At 40.8% G+C, this 20235-nt stretch overlaps 1 protein-coding gene across 1 annotated transcript in view; it reads left to right on the top strand.

Moving 5' to 3' along the window:
* Positions 1-20235, top strand: part of CCDC138 (coiled-coil domain containing 138) — a 188832-nt gene that overhangs the window by 154334 nt on the left and 14263 nt on the right. The window lies entirely within an intron of this gene.

The following is a 20235-nucleotide window of genomic DNA, read 5'->3' as shown; positions in this document are numbered from 1 at the left end:
TTTGGGGGGACCAAAGAAAGATCTGCATGTAGAGATTGAAAGAACTCATCATGTTCCAGAAAAGTCACTGAGAAAAGCATTCTATAATTAGACACATCCTGTAATTTAGACAGAAATTATAATTTAGAGTATTAAATTATGAGGATAAAGGCAAGAACAAACAAAAGCCAGTAACCTGTGAGAGAAGGAAAACCAAGCCAGTCTTGTGCCGTGCCAGGAGTTGATAAGAAACTATCCCCTCGCATTTTGGAGAGGAAAATTTTTAACCCAAGAATTTGTACCTAGTGAAGATGCCTTAACAGGTGAAGACAATGGGAGAAAGACATTTTCAGATATGCAAGTGTTCAGAAATTATACCACTTCTTTTTTTTTTTAATTTTTTTTATTATGTTAGTCACCGTACAGTACATCCCTGGTTTTTTATGTAAAGCTCGATGATTCATCACTTGCGTATAACACCCAGTGCACCATGCAATACGTACCCTCATTACTACCCAACACCAGCCTATCCCATTCCGCCACCCCCTCCCCTCTGAAGCCCTCAAAGTTTGTTTCTCAGAGTCCATAGTCTCTCACGTTTCATTCCCCCTTCTGATTACCCCCCCTTTCTTTATCCCTTTCTTCTCCTACCGATCTTCCTAGTTCTTATGTTCCATAGATGAGAGAAATCCTATGATAATTGTCTTTCTCTGCTTGACTTATTTCACTTAGCATTATCTCCTCCAGTGCTGTCCATGTTGCAGCAAATGTTGAGAACTCGTTCTTTCTGATAGCTGAGTAATATTCCATTGTATATATGGACCACAATTCTTTATTTTTTAGCATAATCCAGCAATTTTATTATAATGAGTAATTTGAAAAATTCCCATTATAAATCATCTAAAAACATTCTTGCTGAAAACAGAACTTACCAGGAGCTTGAAAATGTACATTTGCTTTTCAAATTCTTAGTCCTATATTCTTTTTTTTTAAATGATTTTTTATTATGTTAGTCACCGTACAGTACATCCCTGGTTTCTGATGTAAAGTTCGATGATACATTAGTTGCGTATAACACCCAGTGCACCATGCAGTACGTGCCCTCCTTACTACCTATCACCGGTCTATCCCAATCGCCCACCCCACTCCCCTCTGAGGCCCTCAGTTTGTTTCTCATAGTCCAGTGTCTCTCATGTTTAATTCCCCCCTCTGATTATCCCCCCTTATCCCTTTCTTCCCTACCGATCATCCTAGTTTTTATATTCCATAGATGAGAGAAACCATATGATAATTGTCTTTCTCTGCTTGACTTATTTCACTTAGCATTATCTCCTCCAGTGCCATCCATGTTGCAGCAAATGTTGAGAATTCATTTTTTCTGATAGCTGAGTAATATTCCATTGTATATATGGACCACAACTTCTTAATCCAGTCATCTGTTGAAGGGCATCTCGGCTCCTTCCACGATTTAGCTATTGTGGACAATGCTGCTATGAACATTGGGGTGGTTATGGCCCTCCTCTTCACTATGTCTGTTACTTTGGGGTAAACACCCAGTAGTGCAATGGCTGGATCATAGGGTAGCTCAATTTTTAACTTTTTAAGGGACCTCCACACTGTTTTCCAGAGTGGCTGTACCAACTTGCATTCCCACCAACAACGTAGGAGGGGATCCCCTTTCTCCACATCCTCTCCAACAATTGTTGTTTCTTGCCTTGTCTATTTTTGCCATTCTAACTGGCGTAAGGTGGTATCTCAGTGTGGTTTTGATTTGAATTTCCCTGATGGCTAATGATTTTGAACATTTTTACATGTGTCTGTTAGCCATTTTTATGTCTTCATTGGAAAAGTATCTGTTCATATCTTCTGCCTATTTTTTGATTTGATTGTTTCTCGTGTATTGAGTTTGAGAAGTTCTTTGTAGATCTTGGATATCAGTCCTTTATCTGTAGTGTCATTTGCAAATATATTCTCCCATTCCGTGGCCTGCCTCTTAGTTTTTTTTGACTGTTTCCTTGGCTGTGCAGAAGTTTTTTATCTTGATGAAGTCCCACAAGTTCATTTTATCTTTTGTTTCTCTTGCTTTTGGAGATGTGTCATGAAAAGGTTGCTTTGGCCGATGTTGTAGAGGTTGCTGCCTATGCTCTCCTCTAGGATTTTGATGGATTCCTGTCTCACATCGAGGTCTTTCATCCATTTGGAGTTTATCTTTGTGTATGGTGTGAGAGAGTGGTCATGTTTCATTCTTTTGCTTGTAACTGTCCAATTTTCCCAGCACCATTTATTGAAGAGACTGTCTTTTTTCCACTGGATGTTTTTTCCTGCTTTATCAAAGATTAGTTGCCCGAAGAGCCGTGGGTCCATTTCTGGGTTCTCTATTCTGTTCCATTGGTCTATGTGACTGTTTTTGTGCCAGTACCATGCTGTCTTTGTGATCACAGCTTTGTAGTACAGCTCGAAATCCGGCGTTGTGGTGCCCCCAGCTTTGTTTTTTCTTTTCAACAGTTCCTTGGCGATTCGGGGCCTTTTCTGTTTCCATATAAATTTAAAGACTATTTGTTCCAGCTCTTTGAAAAATGTCATCGGTATTTTGATCAGGATAGCATTGAAAGTGTAGATTGCTGTGGGTAGCATGGATATTTTAACTATGTTAATTCTTCCAATCCATGAGCATGGAATATTTTTCCATCTTTTTGTGTCTTCCTTAATGTCTTTCAAGAGTGATTTATATTTTCTAGAGTATAGATCCTTTACCTCTCTTGTTAGGTTAATTCCAAAGTAATGTATGGTTTTTGGTGCTATTGTAAATGGGATGGATTCTCTAATTTCTCTTTCTTCAGTCTCATTATTCGTTAATAGAAATGCAACTGATTTCTGAGCATTGATTTTGTATCCCACCACATTACTGAATTGCTCTATAACTTCTAGTAGTTTGGGGGTGGAGTCTTTTGGGTTTTCCATATAGAGGATCATGTCATCTGCGAAGAGAGACATTTTGACTTCTTGTTTGCCGATTTGGATACCTTTTATCCCTTTTTGTTGTCTGATTGCTGTTGCCAGGACTTCTAGTACTATGTTGAATAATAGTGGCGAGAGTGGGCATCCTTGTCGTGTCCCTGATCTTAAGGGAAAGGCTTCCAGCTTTTCCCCATTGAGAACGATATTTGCCATAGGCTTTTCATAGATGGTTTTTATGAGACTGAGGAATGTACCATCTATCCCTATACTCTGAAGGTTTTTAATGAGGAAAGGATGCTGTATTTTGTCAAATACTTTTTCTGCGTCTATTGAGAGGATCATATGGTTTCTGAGTCTTTTCTTGTTGATATGATCTATCACACTGATGGGTTTGCGAATGTTGAACCACGCTTGCATCCCAGGGATGAATCCCACTTGGTCATGATGGATAATCCTTTTAATGTACTGTCGGGTTCTATCAGCCAGGATCTTGTTGAGGATTTTGGTGTCCATATTCATTAGGGAAATCGGTCTGTAATTCTCCTTTTTGATGGGGTCTTTGCCTGGTTTGGGGATCAAGGTAATATTGGCCTCATAGAATGAGTTTGGTAGCTTTCCTTCTGTTTCTGTTTTTTGAAATAGCTTTAGGAGAATAGGTATTATTTCTTCTTTGAATGTTTGGTAGAATTCCCCGGGAAAACCATCCGGGCCTGGAGTTTTGTTTTTTGGAAGGTTGTTCATCACTGACTCAATGTCTTCATAATTAATTGGCCTGTTTAAAAAATCAATGTCTTCCTGTTTCAGTCTTGGTAATTTATAGGTTTCCAGGAAGGCCTCCATCTCTTCCAGATTGCTTAATTTATTGGCATAAAGCAGTTGATAAAAGCTTCTAATAATCCTTCCAATTTCATTGGTGTTGGTTGTGACCTCTCCTTTTTCATTCATAATTTTATTAATTTTGGTCCTTTCTCTATTCTTTTGGACAGGTCTTGCCAGTGGTCTGTCAGTTTTATTAATTCTCTCAAAGAACCAGCTTCTAGTTCTGTTGATCTGTTCTACTGTACTCCTGGTTTCTAATTCATTGATTTCTGCTGTAATCTTGGTCACCTGCTTCCTCGTGTGTATATTAGGCCTGTCCATCTGTTGCTGTTCCAGCTTCTTGAGGTGAGAATATAAAAACTGCATTTTAGATTATTCTATTGAGTGAGGCTTGGATGGCTATGTATTTTCCCCTTAGGACTGCCTTTGCAGTATCTCATAGGTTTTGAACCGTTGTGTTTTCATTCTCGTTTGTGTCCATAAATTATTTAAATTGATTTTTGATTTCCAGGTTTATCGAATCATTCTTGAGCAGGATGGTTCTTAGTCTCCAAGTGTTTGAGTTTCTTCCAAATTTTTCCTTTGGTTGCGTTCCAATTTCAAAGCATTGTGGTCTTAGAATATGCAGGGAATAATTTCAATCTTTTGGTATCAGTTGAGACCTGTTTTGTGACCCAGAACATGGTCTATTCTTGAGAATGTTACATGGGCATTAGAATAGAATGAGTATTCTTTGGTTCTGGGGTGTAGTGTTCTATATATATCTATGAGGTCCAACTCGTCGAGTACGGCATTCAAAGCTCTTGTTTCTTTGTTGATTTCTTGCTTAGGTGATCTGTCTATTGCTGATAGTGGCGTGTTGAGGTCCCCTACTATTAACGTATTTTTATCGATATGTCTTTTTATTGTGGTTAAGAGTTGGCTTGTGTATCTTGCTGCTCCCCTGGTAGGGGCATATATATTTATAATTTTCATATCCACTTGTTGGATACATCCTTTAAGAGTAATATAGTGCCCTTCTGTGTCTCTAACTATAGTCTTTAGTTTAAAATCCAATCTGTCTGATATGAGAATTGCTACCCCAGCTTTCTTTTGAGGTCCATTGGCGTGAAAGATGGTACTCCATCCCCTTACTCTCAGTCTGAATGTATCTTTAGGTTCAAAATGAGTCTCTTGTAGACAGCAAATGGATGGGTCGTGTCTTTTTATCCAATCTGCAATTCTGTGGCGTTATGGGAGAATTTAGGCCTTTTACATTGAGACTGATTATTGAGAGATATGATTTTAATGATGCCATGTTGCCAGTAAAGTCTTTATTTGTATAGATTGTGACTTTCTGTTCTGTATCACTCTTGGGGCCTTTTTACTTTTATAGAACCCCCCTTAATATCTCCTGTAGGGCTGGTTTCGTGGTTACGAAATTGGTCAGTGACTGGCGTTTCTGGAAGGTCTTTATTTCTCCATCAATTCTGAATGACAGCTTTACTGGATAAAGGATCCTTGGCTGCATGTTTTTCTCTGAAAAAGCTTTAAAAATGCACCCCCCCCCCAACCATTTCTCTCATTCCAGGTCTGTGTAGACAGGTCTGACATAATTCTGATACCTTTGCCTTGGTACGTGAGAAATTTCGTTGCCCTGGCCGCTTTCAATACTGTATCCTTGGATCTAATATTTGCTAAATGCACTATGACGTGACGTGGTGTAGGTTTGTCGTGGTTGAGCTTGGGAGGGGTCCTCTCTGCCTCTTGGACACGAATGTTTGTTTCCTTTGCTAGATTAGGGAAGTTTTCAGCTACAATTTGTTCAAATATCTCTTCTAGACCTCTGTTTTTCTCCACCCCCTCGGGGATGCCGATGATTCTGACATTGGATCGTTTCATTGAGTCAGTAATCTCCCGTAACCTACATTCCTGAGTGTGGATTTGAGTCCAGATTGTATTTTAGCTTTTTCTTCTACTAACCCATCCTCCAATTCGCTGATATGTTTTTCTGTCTCATTTGCCCTGGCCGTCAGAGCCTCTAGTTTTGACTGCATTTGGCTCATAGAATTTTTAATTTCTGCCAGATTCGCTCTCATTTCCGCCCTTAGAGATTCTATATTCTCATTAACTTTTTCGTTAATACTTTTTTCATGTCTACACATCATCTTGACCGTTGTTACTCTGAATTCCATTACTGATAATTTGGTTATATCCATATCCATTAGTTCTGTGGCAGAGGCCACAGACTCATTGTCTTTTCTTTGCTGGGGGGGATTTTTCCTTCTCGTCATTCTGATGAGGAGAGGGTGCGGGGTTGCCCAGAGCCCAAATTATTGACCGGGACCCAGGCCATGCGCCCTAGTTTTATAGGTATCTTAGGGATGTGGCCTTGATTTTTCAGCCTGCCTTCTGGGGGAGGGGCCTGCCGCACCGATACTCAGGCAACCCTGTTTGGGTAGAGTCTCCGTGTCCCCTGCGAGGGGGGATGGGGATGGGCACACTGTGAGCCGGTATCTCCAGGCTTTTGTTCTCTGGCGGCTTTCCCTGGCGGTTTGCTGTGCCTCTTCTCAGAGTCAGAGCAGCAGTGGCCGAATCTCAGCCTTTGTCTCAGAACAGAGGGATCACAGACCGTTCTCCACTGATGTTCTGGCCACTTTAACTCTGTTTCTGTTGGTGCTGCTCAACCCTGCAGTGTCCTGGGATGTGCACCCCATACCCGGCGTCCCAGCCCTCACTTCCAGGGCCAGCGCGTCTCTTTCCTTTGTGTTTCTAACACCGCTAGCCGCCAGCCACCAGCCACCAGCCGACCCTGTGCGCTCCGGAGCTCCCGGCCTCAGTGTGGTTCCAGTGAGGCACCGGAGCTCCAATTTTCAGTCTGGTTGCGCGCGTTCCCTGGCTCTCCGTCTCAGTCTGCTCTCTCACGGGTGCCAGTCCGAGAGTCCGCCCGCTCCCCCGTGCAGGTGGCTACCACTTCCCGGTGCCCGAACGCGGCATCTCCCTACCCCTTCCGTTTATCTTCCGATATCTGTGCGCGGTTTCACAGTTCCCCTCTTCATACCTCAATACTCAGTGCTGGAGATGTTCATTTGTAGAGATCCAGATGTATCTTCCTGTGTCTCAGGCTGATTCCATGGATGTTCAGGATGGTCTGGTACCTCTCCAACTCGACTCGGGGACCGGCTGAAAAAGGGGTCCCCTACTCCTCCGCCATCTTAACTCTCTTTTAGAAATTATACCACTTCTTGAGAAAAGTAGCTACTTAGATTATTCCAACCAATTTAGACATGAAAGAAAATTGGGTGTATTAAACCAACTCATACCAAACAACTGTAGTGAAACTGAAACCGCTTAAACATAAATAAATTTAAATAATTGTTGTAAATCTCTTTCTAAAATGGAGTGAAATGTTAAATTCTTCAAAAGGATAAATAGTGAAAACAGCAATAATTTAGTGGTATTTGGATAAACTGATGTTAAAAACTGAGAATTAATGGGGCCCTGAGATTGAGGTACAGATGGAGGAGCTAATAGGTAAAATTTTGGATATTTTCATCAGAATAGAGTCAAAATGTTCCATTTCAAAATTAACTTTGATGATTAGAGAAATGAAGGATAAAGAAATGCTTTTGGAAAATGTTGTGACTACTATTAAAATTAAAGGCAGGATGAATACTCTGAGAACACTGAAGAAGAAAAATAAAATATATAGTCATAGCAAGAAATAGAAGCCAGAAACTTATAAAGAACAAAAATATTATGATAAATTAAAGTGTGTTTTTAAATTATAAATTCTGTATTACCCTCTGCTGATAAATTTGAAAATCTGGGTGAAACGAACTCTTTCCTGGAAAACCACTTACCACAAAATCTACAATAGAAAATCATTGAAGTCTTTGATGAATTATGGATGAATTCTTTTTAAAAATGACATCAAGTCCAGGTGTTTTATAGGCAAATTGTTTTAACATTTCAAGGAAGGAAATATTTAAAACCATGTAAATTGTCCCAGAGTGTAGAAAAAGCATCCTAATTCATTTTATACAGTTAGTGTCAACCCAGTGCCAAAAATTGTCAAAGGAAATCAGAAAGAATTAAATAGATTAAAAAGTCTAAAGAATTATGAGCAAATCAATGCCAACTGTTTATCACCAGAACAATCCATGACCATGTAGGCTGACATGCATTCTAGAAATACAAGTTTGGCTTTCTGGTAGGAAAGGTATATTTTATCACTAAATTCTACCTCGGAAACTAATAATACAGTATATGTTAATTAAGCTTAAATAAAAGTTTTTTAAAAAGAAAAATATATTTTACTGCATTTTTAGAGTAAAGGAGGAAAGCCATGCAGTCATCTTAATAAATGCCTGAAAATGTTATAATTCAATTTACATCCCTGATAAAACTTATTGCAGTGTGCTTCAAGGAATATGAAATCAATAACAAATTTACTATGAAGCAGTATATACATGCTTAAGGTGAGAAATAAAGGAGCCACTGAGGAAGTGTAACTTTGTGAAAGGAGAAAAAAAAGATCATGTACAGATGATGTGATTACCTACAAACCATGGGATTTTTTACAAAAGTTCAGCAAGATATCCAATTGTAAAATAAACATTAAAAAGGAAAAGCTTTTACATATTCCAGCAATAACTAATTAGAAATTATTTTTACTTACAATAACATATTCAAGAGTATATATAAGAAACTTTTATAAAATAGGAAACATAACAGGTATGTTCAGAACCTAAACGAGGGACTGTCAGACTTTGCTGAGGGATATCAAAGACTTAATGGGGACATACACCATGTTCCTGGCTGAAGAAACCTGATTTTGTTGGGAGGTCAGATCTCCCCAAATTACTTCATTATTTCAACCAAAATTAACTTCAGTCAGAATTCCAAAAGAATTCTCTTTAGAAATTGAAAAAATCACTCTAAGGCTAATTTGGACAATTAACCAGGCAAGATTAGAGAGAATTTTTTGAAAATAACCATAGCTGGTATTTGTTAAGTGTTTTAAGTACTGGACACTGAACTGAGTTTTTACATGTATGATTTAATCCTTCTAAGAACTTTTTTTTTTTAATTTTTCTAAGAACTTTGAGAGGGATTAAAATCATTGCCATTTTACAGATTGGAAAAGAAACAAGCTCAGGGAGACCTGAGCAGCTAAATTAAGCCACTATGACTGCTGTGCCTGGAACCTAATCTGCTACATGAAGGGCAATAAGAGTGAATTTACAGGACTAGATTTTTACCCATATTATACTTGTGGCTCAAGTCCATGCATTTTCCTTCTCTTCCAACATCCAAATAGAATAAGAGAAGAAATCCTTCTAAAGGAAGTAAAGTTAAATAGAACATTTTTGTTTTCAGCGGTGTGGTGTACTACACTTATCCTCGAGGTGCAGTACAAGTAAGAACGTCGAGTGTGTGCACAGACACACCCCTGAGCAGAGAGCAAAATCAAAAAATTCTTTGGAGGCCAGAAATGATAATGAACATAAAATCAGAAAGGTAATTGAGGCCTGGAGCCCAGTGTTTTCCCTCAGGTACCTGCTGATCCCTAGTAGCCAGGGTAGGCATAAGGAGCAGAAGGCAAAGACTTGCAACAATCAAGGTAGTAGTTGAACCAGTGATCCCTGCATTGAGTTAGTACTCCTGCAGGACGCTTGTGTGATAGAATTAGGGAAAACCCTGCTCTGCAGAGGGAGAAAGTGGGAATGTCTGTCTCAGCTTTGATTATGGGGAGGAAATCTCTCCTGGAGTTCCTAACTGCTGGTCCACATTTACGTGGACATGGGACTTGAATTCACACTATGTTGGCAGTCAAAACAGCAGAGAATCTGGTCGAAATGAGTCCCAGACTGGTTACCCTCAGGTGCCTGATAGAAGCATCCCAGACCTTAGAAGTTTCCTCAGATAAGGTGCCAAGGAACATGAGTTCACAATGAACATACACACACAAAGTGAGAGCAAAAATTGTAAATAGAATAGACTCACAATTGCGATACCATAATACAACATAAATTACGTTCAGTGGTTTTAAAGAAATGAGGTAATTAGAAATATAACGAAGAAACAGAAGACTAATAATTGACCAGAAAGTTTTGAAAAGTAACTTCTAGAAGTGAAAATATTGAAATTAGAAACTCAAGATGTGGATTAAAAGAAAATTGGTTGTAGAAATTACTTCGAATGCCCATAGAGAAACAAGAAATATCTAAAAGATTTATATGAAGGATAAAGCATAAGGAGATCTAATATGCATGTTAAATGGGTTCCAGGAGGGAATGGGGGCAGAGAGAGCATGTGAAAAAATGATTGAGAATAAATGATTGAGAACTGATGAAAAATATGAACCTCAGTTCAAGAATCCAAATGAATTAAAAGCAGGGTAAATAAAAAGATATCCATATTGGGGTGCCTGGGTGGCTCAGTCAGTTAAGCATCTGCCATCAGCTCAGGTCATGATCCCGGGGTCCTGAGATCGAGCCCCACATCAGGATCCCTGCTCAGCAGGGAAACTGCTTCTCCTCCCTCTGCCTGCTGCTCCCCCTGCTTGTACTCACTCCCTGTCAAATAAATAAAATATTTTTTAAAAAAGATATCCATATCTAAAAACATCATATTGATAGAAAATGAAAGAACACCAAAGACAGAGTAGAAATTTAAAAGCAACCAGAGATAAGACAGATTAATTTCAAAGGGCTAATATAGATTGAAAATGACTTTCAACAACTGGTCCATTAAATGGTGGAATGTTTTCAATGTACTGAAAAACAAGGGCTGTCAAATTAGAGTTTTCCTAGTCATCAAAATATCTTTCAAGAATACTGGCAAGATAAAGATATTTCAGAGAAAGCAAATTAAATATTTATGACGAATAAACTACATTTAAGGAAATTTCTAAAGAATATATTTTAGGAAGAAGCAAAATGGTCTCTGGAAGTTGAAGAGGTGCGATGACATAGCAAAGAGAATGGTAAATGTGTGAATAGAACAACTCTATGAAATAGCGATATTTAATCTGGTTATAAAAAAACTAAAATCCAGGACAAGAACTCAGGAATGGGGTAGCTAGAATTAGAGTTAAAATGTTTTAAGGTACTGTGTTGCTTAGCAGGGTAACTCAGACTTTTAAAGTAAACATGATGTTAAAATTTCCAGAAAACCAAAAGATTAAATACAGAATTATTTCTAAACTAATGAAAGATGTAGAGGACTCTACCAATGAAGGCAAGAAAAAAATAAGCGTGGAAAAAAGGGAAATTTATGCCAAATAAGATAGTAGAAGTTGATCCATTATATCAGTAGTCACAGTCGGTATAAATGGATCAAACTCACCAGTTGAGGCAATAATTATTGGAGTGGATTTAAAAAATCCAGCTATAAATTGTTTTCAAGAGCCATTCTAAAAATATAAGGACACAGAAAGAGTGAAAACAGGGGGAGAAAAAAGATATATGGAAAAGACCTATGCAAAAAAACACATGGTTACAACTCTAAAATACAAAGTGTAGATAATTTTTAAAAATGAGAAATAGGTCATTATCTAGTGATAAAAATTTTAGTTCACCAGGAGAATATCACAATTGTATACACATATGCTTAAAACATATAGTAAAAATTTTTAAAGACCTAGAGTAAAATAAATCCATTATCATGAGTGGAGATTTTCATACATCTCTTTCAGTAATCAATGATGTCATGAAAAGTACTAAGCATATGAAACATTTGAACAAGGCAATAAGCTTAATATATATAGAATGCTGTCTGAACAATACACATTCTTTACATGCACACAGAACATTTCCAACAATTAACCATGTAGTAGGCTGTAAATCAAGTTTCAATGAAATCAGTATCAAAAAGAGCACGTTTTCTGACCTCAGTGCAATCGTTAGAGGTCAGTAACAAAAAGATAATGTAAAAACTCATACATTTACAGCATTCTTTTAAATAACAGGAGGATCAAAGACAAAACCATACCAGAAATTAGAAAATACTTTAAACAATTAATATATATGCTACTTAACCAAATCTTATGCAGCTAACTAAAGTAAATTTTACACGGAAATGTGGGATTGAATTACCAGAAAGGAAGAAAGGCTGAAAATATGTGAACCAAACATCAAGAGACAATGGAACAAGAACAAAAAGTGAATATAAGTAAGGTGGAAGGAAGGAATATTAAAAAGATGAAAAGGCAGTGTAGCAAAATAAGGATATAAAACAGGATCAACACTAAAAGCTGATGTTTTGAAAGACTAAAATCTCTGACAAGACTGCTCATCAACAAGAAAGAGACAACACAAAGTCTCACATTAGCAGTGAAAAGTAGTAGGCAGTTCCTGGCCAGCTTGAATTTTGTTCCTTTAGGAAGCGGGGAAAAGTAGCACACATGCATTTAAACCTAGAAATTTGCTCACAGTGTATCCAGGGCCTCTTTATTTTGTTTGAAACATGGTAATTACTTAGATTTGTACCTTTCTTCGCCTCTTTATCTCAGAATACTTAATCATGTTAGATTATTTATTCCGTTCCAGTTTTTCTAGTTTGTTTTGAAATATTTATGTATTTTAGGTCTTATCTCTGTTTTTCATAACTTTTTTTTCTCTCTCATCTTTGTCCTCTCTTTATCCTTTTCTTCTCTGTTCTTGGAGAGCTTTTCAAGTTTTCTCTTCAGGGCTCATTCAGTGTTCCAGTGCATCCTTTCTTTCTTTCTTTCTTTCTTTCTTTCTTTCTTTCTTTCTTTCTTTCTTTCTTTCTTTCTCTTTCTTTCTTTCTCTTCCTTTTTCTTTCTTTCTTTCTTTCTTTCTTTCTTTCTTTCTTTCTTTCTTTCTTTCTTTCTTTTTTTATTGTATTTATTTATTTGAGGGAGAGAGAGAGAGACGGCAAGCGTGAGTGAGGGGAGGGGTAGAGACGGAGGGAGACGGAGAGAGAGAATCTCAAGAGGACTGAAGGGGATGGATCTCATGACCCCAAGATCATGACCTCAGCCGAAACCAAGAGTTGGACATTTAACCGACTGAGCCACCCAGGCGCCCCCCAGCAATCACATTTTTTTTTTAAAGATCTTATTTATTTATTTGACAGAGATAGAGACAGCCAGCGAGAGAGGGAACACAAGCAGGGGGAGTGGGAGAGGAAGAAGCAGGCTCATAGCAGAGGAGCCTGATGTGGGGCTCGATCCCATAAGGCCGGGATCACGCCCTGAGCCGAAGGCAGATGCTCAACCACTGTGCCACGCAGGCGCCCCAGCAATCACATTTCTGAGTCACGATTTATTTGTCTAGAAAATAGAGGGTGGGTTGCACGGTCGGGGAGAGGTTTGTTATTGGAGGCCTTGTGGGGGCTGGCGGTGTTTGATCTCATGACCGGGGAGGCCGTTATGCATCATTCACTTGACGATAATGTATGAACCTGTGCGTTTACACGGTAGACACTTCTTTGCGTGTGTGTTATAGTCACACAAAAGGTTTTGTTTAAATAAAGAATATGAAGGAAACGATGGATTTCACAGGACTGTTGTGAAAATTAAAGGCAAGGAGAGCCCTGGGTGGGTAGGAAGCAGCGCTGTGCAGGTGGCGCAGTCATGAGAGTGAGCCGTCCCCGTCACCACGGTAACTGGTGCACAGAGACAGCACAGGACCACAGGATAGCAGCAGAATGTGTGCAAAATGCAGAGCTGGCATCCTTCTGATGGGTGTACACTGCTCTCAGATCCTTTCCTGTGCCAGTGAAGGGTTTTGAGGGTTGGGAATTCTGAAGCAGAAGCTCCTGGAAAGGTGGTACTGGTCAAAGCCATGCGCTTTATTTCTCTCTCTTGTCTTTACCTATTCAAACCTTGCCTCCATTGTGGACCCATCTGCTGTGTCAACACAGATGAAGTCCCCAACCCCTTCCTCCAACGTCCTCTGTCCATTCCTATCCATCTTGTGCCATCCTCCTTACCGCTCTGATGCCACATGCCCTTCACGTTCCTCTCTTCTCAGGCCTCCTGTCCCTCTCCCGCCATCTCTTTCTAACCTCTTTATTCCCTCAGTCCTTGAATGCCAAAGCTGGCCTGGCCAGGCACCGAGAGGTGGGCAACTAAAGGAACGTCAGTCCTCTGCAGTTGACGAGTCATGCACAGACCCGGAGAGCTAAAAGATGTGAGGTTGGGGTTCAAGGATGGCGCAGTTGGAGCTTGCCTAAGAAAGAGCCTTTTCCTTGTTTAACAATCCCCACCAAGCTAGAACTCATTACTGAATTCAGTGGTGCTCAGTTCCGTTCCTTATTTTTACCTGTATTTTTTTTAAGATTTATTTATTTATTTTCAGAGAGGGCGGGGGAGGGGGCAGAGGGAGAGAATTTCACAACCCTGAGATCATGACCTGAGCAAAACCAAGTTGGTTTCGCTGAGCCACCCAGGCGCCCCTAACCTGTATTTCATTTCAGTGTGGATTCAACCCATCCCTTCCATTTCACAAATCTGAAGGCTTTAGATGTATGTAGAGGAAGTTAGGATATAGCTTTAAATCCACGAAATTTGCCCAAGTGATAGTTTGTATCACAAAGGCTACATGTGTTTTTTCAAAGCTCTCAAAGCATCTCTTGGCAAATCTGTAGCCCCCAGCTGCGAGGAGACCAACCTGGACGAACTGCCAGTGACTGCATGGTAGGTCTGCGAGGGGAGGTGGAGATGAGATCAGCCACCAGAACATCCACTGTTTACTGAGCCCTTACCTGACACTGGGCCAAGTGCTTTTCGGCTAGGACCTTTCCCAATCTTGAGCACGATGTCCAGGTTCAATACTTGTACCATCCCTACCACGGGGATGAAGAGATGAAGATGTAGAGAGGTTAAATCTAACCTCTTCCCAAGGTCACACAGCCAGTAAGGGGCAGGGCTGGGATGGGCCCTGTGTGTCAGATTCCAGAGCCTGGCTATGCTGGAATCTTCCATTGGCCCCTCCCTGGGCCTGGGAGGCTGAGCGGTGTGGGCTTCCTGCTGAGTTTGGCCAGCAGAGAGCATCATCAGGAGGTGGGAGGGCGTTTAGCGCTCCCCTCCTGCAGGGTCCCTGAGGCCAGGGGAATCCCCTTGCCCCAGGTCACAGCCCTGTCAGCCTGCCCCTCTACATGGTGCCCTCTGGCTCCAGGTCTGGTAACTGCTCTTCCCTCCCACCCCCTTCTGGTTTCCTTAGACCCCATTCCTCTCTTTGTAAACGAGTCCCTCATAAATCACCCACTTTGCGTGTGCCATCTGTTTCCTGCCAGGAGCCTGACCAATTCACCAGCTTCACTCTGATATCATGTGAAGTTGCACGTCACTTAAGTTCCCTGGGCCTACCTTTCCTTACCTGTCAAGCATAGAGGATGATGCCTGGCCTCGTTGCTGTGAATGTTGAAGAAAATAACAGGTGGAAAGGCACTTTGGAAAGCATTAATGATGTGTGCTAGCAATGAAATTCTGCAAGGCACAGAATGGGCATTTAATACATAACCTGACTTGAATTAGAACATCTTTTGTGAGAAAAAATGAGCCTCTGAGATGTTGAGTATGTTTCTATTCTGAAGAGCTTGATAAAAACAAAATAGAGGAAAGAATATTGCAGAAGAGAACAAGAGTAAAGGAGATCTTGGTTTGGTTTGGTTTGGTTTGGTTTGGTTTGGTTTGGTTTTTTGGCGGGGGGGGGTTGGGGTTTTTTTTGTTTGTTTTTTGTGGTGGTTTTTTTTTTTTTTTTTTTTTTTTTTTTGGTGGCAGTGCTGTTGTATTTTAAAAACCCTCTTTCCTTAGGACCCTGTGGTAAAGCTACACATAATAAAAATGTCGGAAAGTTGAGGCCAGTTCCATCCAAGGTGATAGTCCTGGCTGAGAAGCAAGGTAAACACACCGCAGGTGTCCTAGCGGGTCCCCTCTCGGGAGTGTGTGCCAGAGGGCATCTCCAGGCCCTGCCCGGCTAGAGCTCGCCACAGCTGCCGGGGAGGTCCTCAAGCTGGGAAGGGCCACTGGGTCTTTTTTTTTCTCTTTCAAAAGCCAGGCAGCCGTGAGTCCAGGCATGCCATCCCTGGGTGCGGGCACAGGAATGGAAGTTTGCCTGCCAAGCCAAACTCCCTCATTTGAAAACCCTTTGCTCCGTGGCCAGGTGTTTCAGCACCTCCCCACTCCCTGTCAGCGAGGCTTCTGGAATTTCCCTGTCCGTAGAATGAGAACAGCTACACCAACATTCCTTCCCAAGCAGCTAATCCGAACACTGCCAACAAAAACTTCTGCAGAGGACTGATGCCGAGAGACAAGGAATGATGATTTTGCGGGTGTAGTTTACTCAACAGTGTCTCCTTCCTGGGGAATCTGGTGGGAGCTCAGGCCTCCAGGCTTTCTCCCTGTTCACTCCACCAGTGCTTGACTCCCGAAGATGAGGCTGTGCTCTGACATTTTATTGTTTGGGAACCAAATGCATTTTTAAAAATTATTGTTAAAAAATTGCTGTTTATGTGTTACATATGTTTTAAACAAATAGGCTTTAAATCTCACAAGCATTGTATAAAAGTTAAAGAACAAAACTTTATAGCTCCTGAAGCAGTTTTTATTTAGATATGTCTTGTTTACCAACTGAATCATGAAAGGTGACTTGTACACATCAGAAAGTTTGAACAGTTGTCTAAATGCATTTTGTATGGACAGCTGACTGTCCTATTTTCTTGGGGGAAAATGCTCTGAATGAGGATGATGACTTTGTGTCTGACGTAGGCTGTTCCCCGTCAGGTTTTGTAAATTGAAAGGTTAAGTGGGGTTGGATTTCTGATGAATAACCAGCTTGGGGGGAGAGGAGTTCAATGAACACAGCAGACATTACCATTAGCCCATACCCACTCTCCTCCTGCCTTCCCAAGAAAATTCTGAGTTGATTGAGGGTAATGGTTTACTTAAAAGACTCACCTTCCCAGAATGCCTTGCTGTTAGGATGGCTGTGTGACTCACCTTGGTGATGAAATGAAGTCGCTAGCAGGCTTCCAGGACAGCTACTGGGACCGCTGCCCACCCCCCACTCCCCCAATATCCTGCCTGGGTAGTGACCCCTAAACTTGATGCAGCACCTAAACACGGGCGGGGCATAAGTTGCTGCTGGTCACACTCTGGGCTGCTCCCTCGACTTCCTGTTACAGGCGAGAATAAACCCTAGAGTTCTGCCACTGTGCTTTGCCTCACTGTTGCAGGTGCCGGGAACAATCCTAGCAGAGAGGGGCATGCCCAGGACCTGAACCTCAGAAGCAGGTTCAACTGGTCTACCCTTAGTCCTGGGAGATAGTTTGTGTGTAGCAGCACCATGAGTATGACAACACGAGAAGTTTGCACAAGAAGTCCAACTACCTTCCCCCTCCCCTTTAGCAAGCTGCTCCATGTTGGGCTTTGAGGCCACCTCAACCCCCCAACACCCATTCTCAGACCTAAATAGGCTGCCTGGGCAGGGCCCGTGGAGAGACCTGGCAGGAGGTGAGAGAGAGGGCTGAATGGGGTGGGTGATCGGTTTCCCCACTTCCTCTGTGTGGGGCTACCCCATGGGTTTGAGTCCTGGGCTCTCACAACTTTCTGTGTCAAGGTTCTGGAAACTGCTCCCTGCTCCCCCACACCCCCTTTGGGTCCATGGCAGGGAACAGCCAGGCTAGACCTGCACTCGCGACTCTACACCCTGGCCCCATGTTGGTAACCAACTTTTCATGAAACCTCCCTTACCTGGTCCTGATTTGGGTGCCATCTGTGCCTGAGAGCTCAGGCAGGTGCACGGCCAGCAACACAGGGAAGTCAGCATGGCAGTCCCGCTGGACAGCCCAGCCCCCAGCAGTGCTCTGTCCTGTCTCACTGTCCCTTTTACTCAAGATCACAGACAGGAAGGACCCTCTAATCGGTGCTACTTAATGCATCCAGTTGTTCCTTCACCATCAGTTTGCATTTATTTTGTTATGAGACCGATATCATCACAGTTGCTTGCTCTAAGCTCACTTTCCTTTTTTCTTTCCACAAGGCAGCTGAGACGCTCTTCCTACCTTCCCTCTCACTGATTCGGCCTCCGGCTCCATCCCCTCTAGCCTCCTCTTCCTGGGCCTCACACCCTTCTTTCTTCCAAGAAACTCTTTGTGCTGGCAGCTTGCTGGATGCCCTCCCCGAGAGGCACACATGCACTTCACCTGCTCTCTCCCTCATGTGGGACTCAGGTCTCTAGGCTTATTTGGACACGTAACAAAGACTTCTATTAGTGTATTTTGCTTATTCAGATTTCAGAATACAGGAGGCCATTTTTATCTCTAGTTTTAGATTCCCTTATAATTTATTTAACTTTTTTTTCTTATATGACATCTCTGCAAGAATTTGTTATCCTTTTGCTTTGGTGGTCCCTATATTTGATATTTTTAACTTAATTTTATCCATTTGATTTTGTTGAGATTATCCTTTTTTACTGAGATATGATTGGCATAGTATACTAATTTCAGGTGAAATAATGATTTAATATTTGTAGCTATTATGAAATGATCACCACAATATGCCTAGTTAACGTCTATTACCACACATAGTTACCTTTTTCTCTTGTGATGAGAACTTTGGAGATTTACTCTCTTAACAACTTTCAAATATACAATACAGTCTTGTTACCGACAGTCACCATGCTGTACATTACAGTCCCAGGACTCATTTATTTTATAACTGGGAGTTTGTACCTTTCGATCACTCTCACCCATTTCATCCATCCCCACATCCCATCTCTGACAACCACCAATCTGTCCTCAGTATCCATGAGTTCTTTTTTTTTTTTAAAGATTCCTCATATATTAAGATTGTACAGTATTTGTCTTGTCTTTCTCTGTCTGACTTATTTCAGTTAGTATAAAGCCCTCGTAGTCCATCCATGTCGTAGCAAATGGCAGGATCTCCTTCTTTTTATGGCTGAGTAATATTTTACGTATGTATATGTAATCTCTTTATCTATTCATCCATTAACGGATACTTAGATTGTTTCCATGTCTTCTGTAAATAATGTTGCTCTGAGCACAGGGGCGCAGATATTTTTCAAGTTAGTATTTTCATGTCCTTTGGATAGATACCCAGAAGTGGAATTGATGGATCATATGGTAGTTTTATTTTAACTTTTTGAGGAACCTCCACACTATTTTCCACAGTGGCTGCACCGATTTACATTCCCATCAACAGTGCACAAGGGTTCCCTTTTCACCACATCCTTGCCAACATTTATTATTTCTTGTCTTTTTGATAATAGACATTCTAACAGGTGTGAGGTGATATCTCATGGTGCTTTGATTTGAATTTCCCTGATAATTAGTGATATTGAGTTCCTTTTCGTGTACCTGTTGACTATCTGTGTGTCTTTTTTGGAAAAATATCTGTTCAGATCCTCTATTTTTTTTAATTGTAACTTTTTACTGAGGATGTTATTCTTTGGCAGTTTGAGATTTTTTCTGAAAGTAATCCCTATGCCCAACATGGGGCTGGAACTCATAACTCCAAGATCAAGAGTCACATACTCTATGGACTGAGCCAGCCAGGCACCCCCCTCTTCCTATTTTTTACTTAGATTGGGTGTTTTTTTGTTTTGTTTTGTTTTGTTTTGTTTTTGCTATCTGGTTTGTGAGATTATCTCTTTAATGTATATAGATCTTGTAAAAAGTATATCTCACTTGACTTTCCAACTTGGAATTTTGGAATTAATGGTTCTAATACTTCCTAAGTACAATTTTTACCCTATCGGTCTGGTAATTTAAATATATCTATAATAATTTTCCTTACAACAATGTCCCATCTGCTCCATTTTATCCTTGAAATATATTAATGAAATGTATTAGACTGAGACAGTCCTCTAGACTGGAGATTTAGCCTAAGTAAATAACTTCAAAGAAGGAATATATGTTGAAAGTGTTTCTGGCAACATAATTTGTAATAGAAAAAAATCCCTGGAAACATGTTATATCTATCTAAGTGTAATGGAGTATAAAGTTTGATGGTTTACTTGAGGAAGTGTTATGCAAACATTCACATAATCAATTCAACAGCTGCCTACATGCATGGAAAAAGTTAAATGAAATTGCATTAAGTAAAAAAACCCTACAGTATTGTGTGTTTACCATGGATCCAGTTCCATAGAAATTGCTACGTTAAGAGAGGAGGCACGGGTCTCCATTTCTTGGTATGATAAGTGCCTGCCAACAACAGCGGCACAGGCACTCGGCCGTGTTTCGGAGAGCCTGGCACTCGGAGACCCACCCTGGTGGGGAAGGCTCAGAGCTGAGACACAAATCTAATTACATATGTGGGAGCTTGGATTTATAAAGAAAGACCTAGTGAGAATTAAGTAAGTTTAGTTTGGCTCAGTTACACATCTTTATGTGTCTACAACCGTGTACTCTGAAAGAGAGGGTCAGAGCTTTGGAATAATGCAGAAAAACAAAGACGTTCAGTTAGATCAAGAGCTCCCTAGAACTTGCGAGTGCTTCCTGGGC

This window comes from Ursus americanus, chromosome 7 (assembly GCF_024610735.1).
Source record: "Ursus americanus isolate L20-20 chromosome 7, mUrsAme1.1.p, whole genome shotgun sequence".
In the NCBI taxonomy this organism is placed as follows: domain Eukaryota; kingdom Metazoa; phylum Chordata; class Mammalia; order Carnivora; family Ursidae; genus Ursus; species Ursus americanus.
The sequence above is the reverse complement of the archived record's forward strand: the minus strand, read 5'-3'. Positions and strand labels throughout refer to the sequence as shown.